The following is a 12,155-nucleotide window of genomic DNA, read 5'->3' as shown; positions in this document are numbered from 1 at the left end:
TCTCACTTATTTCGAGTGGGATGGAAATACAAGCCCTCCGTGGCAACTCGTGTTACTAGAAAGCAATGGATTCGGAAAATTCAAAGGGAAATCTTGATTTTAAGACGTCATTTGCAACCAAATTGGACAATATATGTTATTGAAACCTATCCGGTTCGAAGGACCAAAAATATTTGGTTTTGGTGGATTAAAAAAATTACAACCGTGCTTCGCCATGTTTTTCTTATCTACAGTGAAAAATGGTTAAAACGGTTATTCGCCCATCACTGTCTATGCAAAACTTATTGAACTTATTGAAAAAGTTATTGAAACCTATCCGGTTCGAAGGACCAAAAAAAAATTAGTTTCAGTGAATTAAGAATGCTAACCGTGCTTCGCCGTGTTCTTTTTATCTATAGTGAGAAATGGTTAAACGGTTATCCACCCATCACTCTCTATGAAAGTTTTACTAATTTACTAATTTTACTATTTGATTTTCAATTTTAATTGTCTTAATCAGCTGTGTGGCAATAAAACTACTTTCTCGAAATATAAGTAAACAAAGTGACTATAAAAGGAGCAAAAGTATAAAAATTTATACATTGACATAACGGACGTAAAAAAAACCAAAACGGACTTCATTCCTCGCAGCACTGCAATATTTTCAAAATGTTTTTTTTGTTCAAACATTTTTTATAAAGATTCCTTTCTCATATTTGCCCAGTTTTTTCGACCTATTCAAATTCAATTTTCAAATTTAGGAGTTTGAATTGTGGAAGAGGTTAAACAATGTTTTAGATTCTTTACAATATTTGAAACACTCAGATAAATGTGCATTCTTTGTTGTTTCATTAAATAAATAAAGGAATTCCTCCGTGTTTAAGAAGTCATATCTATAATGTTACTATTCGATGTTGTAGACACATTATTTAGCAGGGAAGTGTTTTTGTTTTTGGTGAAATAATTTCCGCTGAATTTTCTGTTTAGTAATCGTTATTACCATATACCAAACACAATTTATTGTCAATGTAGTTTTTGGTATTATTTTACTTTTTATTTGCATTGGTTATAGGTTGTTACTCTTTTTTTTAGTTTTATAACAATTTATTTGGCGATCATTAATCTAACTTCCAGTGTTGTGTAGTTTGTTTAAATGCGTTGCCTTTGCCGCTTTTATTTTTTAAATACTAAAACGTGATGGATAGTCAATGGTGATGGTAATAATCTAAAGACTAATATCTTTCGGGTTATTTAACTTATTTCACTGTTGGTTAGTTAACATTTAATATTGTATCACATTTATTAAATAATATCTTCTATTAAGTTATTAACGTGTTACAGTCATATTTGTGGACATCGTTTAAGGCCTTTTACAAAATAAATATAAATGCATATGACACATCAAAATGAAGCTTAGAGTGTGTAGATTTACCAAAAAGTATTCGTATTAACGAATTTCGTTAGGGATCTGCTCCACAGACAGATTTCCTTAGGGGCACCAAAGGGGGGTCTACACGCAAGGATCTCGCTTACGTTTTACCTGAGAAGGTAAAAAGAAATGCGTCCACTCGGTTCAGGTTTCAGCACCAACTTTTAGTATAGTTTTGTGATAACTTTCAGTGTATGTGCATGTAATATCATGGAAGATGTGTTACTGTGGTCGATTTCTGCAGCCACAAGAAAGCAAGTCTGAGCGACGACGGCGCTCACTATGGTCAAGACGTTGGTTACTAAAAATCCAAACATAATAGTTTCTCTGTTCACGTTCGAATCTACTGCTTTTTATTTTTCAAAAGTATCCAAGTCTTTTTCTTATCACTATGTTCCTTACTCCTTCCTAACCCTCCATAAATAAGGAAAACTTCTGTACAGTTCGATGAATTCAACAATAAAATCACGGGAACATTGGCGAAGATCTGCGATCCTAATAAAAAAAAAACATACTTGTACCTCTGACAGACTGACAGCACGTGAAGACAACACTGAATACTGGGGTTTTGAGCGTGAAGACGGAGTTGAAACGGATGACAGTGTACACACGCAACGACTTGTCTGAAAACGTTGTCAAAACTATGCTCTCCGCAATAGTTTTATCACTCGGTCTTCCGTCTCCGCGCAGTTCTCAAAAATGCACAGTTTTGTGGTACACACGCAACGATTTGACTGCAACGTTTTACTTGCGCAGGTAAAACGTACGGTAAATCCTTGCGTGTAGACCTGCCTAATGCTTCGAAAGTTTAAATGATTTAATTAATCTAATGAAACAGCTGATCGATGCAATTATCAGGAATTTGTATATTTACTTGAAAAGTTTTTGCTTTACAAGACTGACCTGTTATATTAGCAGAGTAGTTAAATACAGAGGACACAGGACATAGGAAGGACGTAGAACATAGGCCTCGCATGACAGTCAAAAGGTCTACGGTTCGATCCTGAGAAAAGTCAGCAGCTTTTTGATGGTTCGAAACTGGACCCAGCTGTCCTGATCATTGGGCTTTCAATAAATGATCCTGGCTAATGAATCAGCTGATACTACTGAAGCTACACAGATCATCTCACACCATTCTACACTCATTCTTCACTCATATTTGGGTTAAAATACACACCTAGGGTGGCGTCCCCATCACAATGATTGATAATTGATAATAATAACTGAGGAAATTTTTGTATTTAGGAAAAGGGCTATGAAGAAAGGTAGTTAAGGTTTTGTAGAACATTTCTTACAGTTTCTTTGTAATTCAACAATCAATTATTTCTAGATAAAAATCGAATGGCTTTTTCAACACATGGCAAGACAGTGTTATAAAATATGTTATTTTTTGTAGAACATTTATTGCCTCTCTAATGCAGCACGGGTCACACTGTTTCCGGTTGACAGTAAGGTCCAGGTGGGTCTTCTCACTGCTTCCGGGTCTCAGGCTGAGACGAGAATAGTGTCTTGCTGCTCTTCTTGATATTCAGGTATGTTAGGAATTTTACTGTCCGAATCTCCAGCGAGTAAACTAATGCCCCCTTCAATTTATAGAATAACGATTTTGCTCTAAGTAAGTTATTGAATCCATCTGTGTAGCCCCTGAGCTGTTGGACACAATGTAAGACTACATTACTTACGTAATCCCGTCACAGCTCAATCCTGAAGCTGACGATGGTGTTTTAACACCGAACATGTCCTGAATTGACATATTTTTATTGAGCTGTGACGGGATTACATAACTTAATGGCCGAAATAAATCTTTAATCTTAAAGTAATTTAGTATTTTACATTTAGTTATTTTGTTATGACCGTTAGCTTGTACAACATTGTAAATTAAATTCTAAGCTATACATGGTGTTTCGAAGTTGGCGTGGTAAATAGTTGACCTTTAGATACTAATTAATCCATGCAGCTCTGTAAAAAAGATCGCTTTACATAATCTAATGCGTCTAGGGATTCCGATCAGCTGATACACCCGTACTTCCCTGGTTTTAAGAGGCAGTCGGACAGAGATTCTCGGCTGCCGGCACTGGCCGTCACTTTAACTAGGAGCGCATTTATATGCGCTATTATTTAATTTATTATTAATTATTAATTTATTTTAATAATTTATTATTTAATTCATCGTTTTCTGGTCTATCCGTGTTTCAAAAAATATTTCACACACTTACTTTTCCTTACTCCCAATTATTAGGGTTTTATTTGCCTACTAAGAACGCATTTTTCTTCTTCTTTCTTGTACAGTACTGTATTAATTTAGTGTATTATCAGCTGCTTTGCCTAAGAGCCTTTTATTACGATGGGGCCTTGTACGTGCACGAATTATTAGAACGGAAGAAAAGACAGGACGGATCAATACGTCTATGAATCATAAACATAAACAAATGACGTAACCGGCCCTAATAAAACTAGGTGGCGTTTGCAGAGGCATCCACAAAATTGAGCGGAGTCATCAGGGGTTCATACTATATTGTTTTTGTCATACTGCAGTAAAAACAGTCGTTTTTAATGCATGCGTTGTGGGTCTAAAGTAGCATTTTAGCGAATTTCCCTATAGGGAAGTAGCTATTACCGTAGGTCTCATGGTAAGACCTAAGCCCGGGAACGATTTACTTTTTCATTTTGATGTCCCCAGAGGCCAAAAACACCATTCGTTCAAATTTTTATATATCTATATATAGATATATACATCCGCACGATAACTTGAGTAATTTTTTTCCGATTTTGATAAAATTTGGTTTGAAGGTGTAAGGCGGGATAAACTTGAATGAGTTCGCGAACCAGCATGATCGGACTATGGGAACGGGGGTTTATAGGGGGTTCTATGGGGTAAAAATAGGTTTTTTCCATTTGTGACCCTAAAAACACAAAATTTCACAATTTCTTTTTAAACCATTTTGTAGAGCTTAAAAAAACAAATAATTTAGTATATTAAAGCGTTATTATGCACCTAATTGTTACGGAGAAAATTCAAAAAAATTGTAATTTTAAAATTCCCATGTTATTCTTTATGTAGAATAAGTCAACTGTTGTTGTTTGCTTGTTTATGAACATATTTTAATCGATTTTGGAAAATACTTTTATTTCTTACTAAACTAATATCTTTTTATAAAAAAAATCTTTTTTACCCTCCCTGTTGCAGCAAACCAAAAGTACTCGCTAAACTAATTATATTTAAATAGGAAATAAATGTGCTATTTTTATGGAGGCATTTTAGTGTAAATCCAATCAGGTTAATGGAAATTCGCTTAGTCTGCAGGTTTGCTGCGGCGGGGGTATTTACTCTTTAGGGAGTAAAGATCGTTTTTAGCCTCTATGGAGTAAAAATCAGTTGTTGACAACTCAGTTGTAAATTTCTATTGTAAACGATTGCATGTACCCAAGTAGCACACATCGTTGGCCCAACGTTGGGGAATGGTCGGCACGGTTGGGAAATGGTTGGCAGAAATTTTACCGATTTGCCAACGTTGGCCCAACGGAAACTGGTATTCGTTGGCCCTACAAAGGAAAGAATCGTTGGGCCTTCGTTGGGCATTCGTTGGGATTAAGTATAAAACATTCTAAAACGAATTTTAACAAATTGATTTATTTAAAAGTATATAAATGTTATGGCAGCAGAATATAAGACAAATATTGTAAAAATTTGGATCAATAATGAATGTAGTCAGATGATGTTGTGATACTAGATACAGTTGGGAACACCTGCTTAACATATAATAATTATTAGAATTCATTTTTTAAAAATATTCTTTAACTTATTTAAGCAAGTTTTTAATAGTTATAGAGAAAAGATTAATTAATTATATAACAATCAATTATAACAGTAGCCTACTAATCTAATGGTAATAATTAAATAATCTATATTCAAATACTAGTATCCTCTCCAACTACCAGAAAACAATTCAACTACTTGAGGCCTAAACAGATTAACAGAATCATATTATACTGTCATCAAAGATATAAAGTATTAATAGTGACCATTGCACTTGTCGGCTACTCTTTCACCACTTGAAAACACTTTCAATCAACAAGCACAGTTAGCTCAGAGGTAAAGCTTGAGGCTCACAAGTCGAAGGTACCGGGTTCGAGACCCGTCCCGGCTCAAAAAATTTTTATCTCGTTTTATTTTAAAAATAAGTTTTTATGAACTATTTAATCAATTTACTCAACTCATAATTATGCTTTTCATACAAAATCTTTATTATTTTGTGTTTTTTATGTTTATGCCCAATGGGATGGTTGGCCCTTCCGCAAAAATTGGTTGGTTGGCCAACCGTAAGACTGAGTGCCAAAACATACCGTTGGCCAACGATCGACAGAAACGTTGGGCCAACGATTTGCCAACGATTTTTGCTACTTGGGTATCAACTACTCCCAGAGGGGAGGTAACTGCCCGGTGTCAGACCCGGCACTTCAGGTAGACCACAGTTATGGACGACTGGTAAGCGCCAGCCCCTTAGGGGGAGCCTCCAGTGACATTCCCTCCATTCAGGGTGGGGGGGGTGTTTAGCTCTCAGTGACGCCGTTAATTCCGCCTCTCCTCAACTACCTGTAACTGTGGTTGTGACTGAGTCCTACCTGTTGTGTTCGACTGACATTTTGTGAGGCATATCCTCGACTTTGGAAGTAGCCTCGTCCTGGGAGGTGAAATACCTAGCCCCCAGAGGGGAGGTAAATGCTCCGTGTTGGTATCGGCATTTCAAGTTGGCCACAGACATGGTCGACTGGGCATCGGGTCCCAGTGACATTCCTTTATCCAGGATGGAGGGGTGTTTAGCTCTAGGAGAGATGGAAGTACATCATAATCTCTAACCTACCTGTGTCTGTGGTACTTTGGGCTTCGGCCTGCTTGTGGTGTGCGACCAGCATTCAGTGGGCAAATCCTCGACTTTGGAAGTAACCTTTCCTGGAGGTGAAAACGGGCAAGTACCCGCAGCTCACGGGGACACTCAAGGGCAACGTAACTTTCCGCAGTGTGAGGGCAACGGTTTGTAGGTACTTATGCAAACCTATCCCTGTCTCTGAGCACGGACGGTATGGTTATCTTGAGTGTGGGGGGTTCTTCCCGGAACCTCAATTGAGTCAAGGGTGTCGCCACCTCTGGTGGATAGGTTCATCCGGGTGGGTCCCACTTCTATACCTGCCTCCTTTTGGGAAACCCTGATGGCCTGGCAGTGATGTTGGGTCTGACGGGCAAACGAAGTAGATCGGGTGCTGGGTCCGAGCCCGCCAGGGGTATCTGGGGATCTATCGCTCTGGATATCTCTGGTTCCCAGCAATGGGTCAGGCCTCGATCGGACAGCGGTGTAAATGGGAGGTTGGGGTTCCCCCCGTCAGCGTGCTGATGGTCCCCTTCCTCCTGGCTATTGATGGCGGGTTCTGCCTGTCAGGGATGAGATAGGTCCCGAGTGTTGCTTGCACTAAATGCGTCGGGGCGCTCTACTATGGACCTCTAGGTTCCGACCTAGTGGAACCCAGGTGGAGTGACGCTTAAACAAGCAGCCGGAATCCCTGGTTAGGATTGAGGGGCAACCCTCTTTCCGAAGGGTCTGCTTCGGCAGCCGGCGAGCCTGATGACCTTAAGTCATCCGCCCATGATGTGCTAAAGGTTGATGCGTAAGCTTCGGCCTACATCATGGGGCCCGGGTATGTCCTGTAGGATAGGTACCGGGTAAGCAGTCAGGGGGCTTCGGCTCTCATGACAACAAATAATAATAATAATAATAATAATAATAATAATACTTGGGTATCGAAATATATATCGATTTGTGCTTTGAAATCATTTTAACCTACATTCTACAGTCTCTTTCCATAGCACTTTAGCATTGCAGATACATTAATCCATTCCCACACTCAACACTGCTCACCTTTACTACTTCCTTCATCGCCCCCTACGTCGTGGACCTGTTTCCCTCTCTTCCCATAGCATTTTAGGATTGCAGATACATTAACGTAATTGCCAAAGGCAGTTCCCACACTCTGCACTGCAAGCCTTACTACTTCCTTCACCATTTCCTACGCCATAGACCTGTTTCCTTCCCTTCTCGTAGCATTTAGACTAAGTATTAGAATTGACTATATATTGGTATATTGACTATATAATGGTATTAGATACATTTATCTAACTGCCCAAACGGTTCCCCCACTCTCCACTGCCAGCTTTTAAAACTTCCTTCACCACTTCCTACGTCGTGGGGCCTGTTTCCTTCTCTTCTCTTAGCATTTTAGGATTGAAGATACATTAATCTAACTGCCACAGACGGTTCTCACATTATGCTCATACTTTACTACTTCCTAAGCTACTTCCTACATCGTGGACCTGTTTTCATCACTTTCCATAGCATTTTAGTATTTTAGATACGTTAATAAATTGCCAAAAACATTGCCCACACTTCACACCGCTAGCCTTTACTACTTCTTTCACCATTTTCTATGTCGTGGGCATGCTTCCATCCCTTCTCATAGCATTTCAGCATTGCAGATACATAAATCTAACTGCTACAAAGGGTTCCCAGTTCCCACACTCCACACTGCTCACCTTACTACTTCCTTCACCTCTTCTTACGTCGCGGGCCTGTTTCTCTCTATTCCCATAGAATTTTAAGATTGTAGATACCTTAATCTAATCGTCATAAACAGTTCCCACAATCCGAAAAGCTCGCCTTGACTACTTCCTCCACCACTTCCTACGTCTCGGACCTGTTTCCCTCCCTACCCTTAGCATTATTGGATTGCAAATACCTTAATCTATTGGTTATAAACATATCCCACACTCTGAACAACATTTCCTTTACTACTTCCTTCGCAACTTCTTACGTCACCGACCTGATTCCCTCCCTTTCCATAGCATTTTAGGATTGCATATACCTTAATCTAATCGTCATAAACAGTTCCCTCACTCCGGACAGCTCGCATTTACTGCTTCCTTCAACACCTCCTACGTCACGGACCTATTTCCCTCCCTTTCCATAGCATTTTAGGATTGCAGATACCTTAATCTAATCGTCATAAACAGTTCCCAAACTCCGAACAACTCGCCTTCACTACTTCCTTCACCACTTCCTACGTCACGGACCCGTTTCCCTCCCTTTCCATAACATTTTAGGATTACAGATACCTTAAACTAATCGTCATAAACAGTTGCCACACTCCGAAAAACTCGCCTTTACTACTTCCTTCGTCACTTCCTACGTCACAGACCTGTTTACCTCCCTTCCCATAGCATTTTAGGTTTGTAGATACCTTAATCTAATTGTCATAAACAGTTTCCACACTCCGGACAGCTCGCCTTGACTACTTCCTTCACCACTTCATACGTCGCGGACCTGTTTTCCTCCCTTCCCATAGCATTTTAGGTTTTTAGATACCTTAATCTATTGGTCATAAACAGATCCAACACTCCGGAAAACTCGCCTTTACTACTTCCTTCACCAATTCCTACGTCGTGGACCCCTTTTCCTCCATTCCCATAGAATTTTAGGAATGCCTTTAATATTACCTTTATCTAATCGTCATAAATAGTTTCCACACTCCGGACAGCTCGCCTTGACTACTTCCTTCACCACTTCATACGTCGCGGACCAGTTTTCCTCCCTTCATATAAAATTTTAGGAATGCAGATACCTAAATCTAATTGTCATAAACAGTTTCCACACTCCGGACAGCTCGCCTTGACTACTTCCTTCACCACTTCATACGTCGCGGACCTGTTTTCCTCCCTTCCCATAGCATTTTAGGTTTTTAGATACCTTAATCTATTGGTCATAAACAGATCCAACACTCCGGAAAACTCGCCTTTACTACTTCCTTCACCAATTCCTACGTCGTGGACCCCTTTTCCTCCCTTCCCATAGCATTTTAGGTTTCTAGATACCTTAATCTAATCGTCATAAACAGTTTCCACACTCCGGACAGCTTGCCTTGACTACTTCCTTTACCACTTCCTACGTCGCGGACCCCTTTTCCTCCCTTCCCATAGCATTTTAGGATTGCAAATACCTTAATCTAATGGTCATAAACAGATTCCATACCCCGAACAGCTCGCCTTTACTACTTCCTTCACCAATTCCTAAGTCTCGGACCCCTTTTCCTCCATTTCCATAGAATTTTAGGAATGCCTTTAATATTACCTTTATCTAATCGTCATAAACAGTTTCCACACTCCGGACAGCTCGCCTTGACTACTTCCTTCACCACTTCATAAGTCGCGGACCTGTTTTCCTCCCTTCCCATAGCATTTTAGGTTTCTAGATACCTTAAGCTATTGGTCATAAACAGATCCAACACTCCAGACAACTCGCCTTTACTACTTCCTTCACCACTTCCTATGTCACGGACCTGTTTTCTCTCTTCTCATAGCATTTTAAGTTTGTAGATACCTTAATGTAATCGTCATAAACAGTTTCCACACTCCGGACAGCTCGCCTTGACTACTTCATTCATCACTTCCTATGTCGCGGACCTGTTTTCCACCCTTCCCATAGCATTTTAGGACTACAAATACCTTTATCTAAGGGTCATAAACAGATTCCATATCCCGAACAGCTCGCCTTTACTACTTCCATCACCACTTCTTACGTCGCGGACCTGTTTCCTTCCCTTCCAATAGCATTTTAGGATTGCGGATACCTTAATATAATCGTCATAAACAGTTCAACGCTCACTACAGCTCGCCTTGACTATTTCCTTAACCAATTCCTACGTCGCGGACCCCTTTTCCTCCCTTCCCATAGAATTATAGGAATGCCTTTAATATTACCTTTATCTAATCGTTATAAACAGTCCCCACACTCTGGACAGCTCGCCTTGACTACTTCCTTTACCACTTCCTACGTCGCGGACCAGTTTTCCTCCCTTCATATAAAATTTTAGGAATGCAGATACCTAAATCTAATCGTCATAAACAGTTTCCACACTCCAGACTGCTCTCCTTACTACTTCCTTCACCACTTCCTACGTCATGGACCTCAAGCTAGTGTCGTCATTTGATTATATTTATGATCCATACCGTTTCTGTTCTAATATCTGTGGATTAATGCTATCAGCTATTTCTTTATCTACTGCATTCAAAAGTCAACAGCTGATCATATGTTTTTGTTTATGTGTCAAATACTGCTTCCATAAGGATTACATTGAAACTTTGAGACCCAGTGGGGCGGATTCCTGAGAGACTTTTTTAACGCCATATAGATGTTGGCACTCACCGATATAGTCTCTATCACCATGCAAAATTTGAAAACGATTGATTCATCCGTCTAGGAGGAGTTTGCGTATTACGAAATGCATAAGAGTCGACGTATAAGAGCTTCGCTCGCTTCGCTCGCTCCGCTCAATTAACATATGGTTTGGACAGTTCAATTTAAGTAATGTTAAATCATGTTTACTTTAGGGCCAGTGACATCATTTGTTTATGTTTATAATCCACACAGTTTTGTTTCTGTTATAATATTCGTGGAATCTTGTTTCAAATTCTTCTCGTTCTCGGTTTCGTCTCAATAAATTAATCTCAATTATCTCGTGGGTGAAATCACAGAATAAAGATTCTAAAAAGATTTGAATAGGTAGCGATTTAAATATCTACGTAGTGATTAAAAACAATACAAATTGATTAAAAGCTACACGAAGTGATTAAAAACAATAAGTTATTAAAAAACTTACGGAGTTATTAAAAGCTGTACGAAGTGATTAAAAATGATACCAAACGAAACAATTAAAAGCAATTATGTGTTTTAAAGTGGTACGAAATGATTCAATCCCGTATACTCTTTATGTAGTGAAAAACACGGAGCGAGCACCGGGGCGAAACTTTGTGTACCGGTAATAAAATATTCAGATACAGAAATAAGCTTCGTCGTATTTCGCGGATTCCTACCCTCATGTGTAAGACAGACAGTTGGGGTGAAGTATAGCCTGGGACATTAGCAGCCACTGAGCCGCGACCACGGGCCCGAGCCGACGACAGCCCCTAAACGATTGTAAAATATATCACCATGAAGCCTGACCTAGGGTTGACTGAGTTATTCCACCAATATCTTGTAACCCGAGCACGAAATGTTCTAAGATGACGTTCGCGGATAAATCTATTGCTGCTGTAAATCTTACGAAATTCCCGAAAAAGTTTTTCCATCGATTTAATTTTTATGCCAACTGAAAGAGGATTTTTTTCTAATTTGGTCGTAATGCAGGACATTTTTTTCTAGAAACCGTTTGGCTGTCTAAACCCACACATTAAAGTAAATATTTATCATTTTATAGGGCCAACAATTTTATTTTATTATTACAATGTAAGTATTGGCTATTGGCTATTAGATAATGAATAGCTATTTATTTCTCTCTGGACACAGTAAGTTGCTGAAAGTACACGCAACTTTCATTCCGGTATATCAGACACTTTTCGTACAGTTTACAGATATTAAACGTTATATACATACATAGGACTACTTTATCACAAAGAGAATAAACAAATTCATTTGAACTGATTACTTATAGATTCATAACATTGGCAAATGTCTTTATTCCATGGCAGGCAAACCTAAGAACTCTTCGAAAATACATTGGGTTTGAGTGAAAGTGTAAATATCCTAGCATTTTTAACCTACTTTGAATAGGGAAACTAATAAAGTAACTGCAAATTTGCTTAGTTTGCAGATTTCTGCAACAGGCATGTGGATAATGTTCATTTTTTTTAAGGCGATAAAAATTC

The sequence above is a fragment of the Macrosteles quadrilineatus genome, unplaced genomic scaffold (assembly GCF_028750875.1).
Source record: "Macrosteles quadrilineatus isolate MER2022 unplaced genomic scaffold, UCM_ALF_1.0 Scaffold_9__3_contigs__length_116548681, whole genome shotgun sequence".
NCBI classification, from domain to species: Eukaryota; Metazoa; Arthropoda; class Insecta; order Hemiptera; family Cicadellidae; genus Macrosteles; species Macrosteles quadrilineatus.
This window is presented reverse-complemented; position numbering follows the sequence as displayed.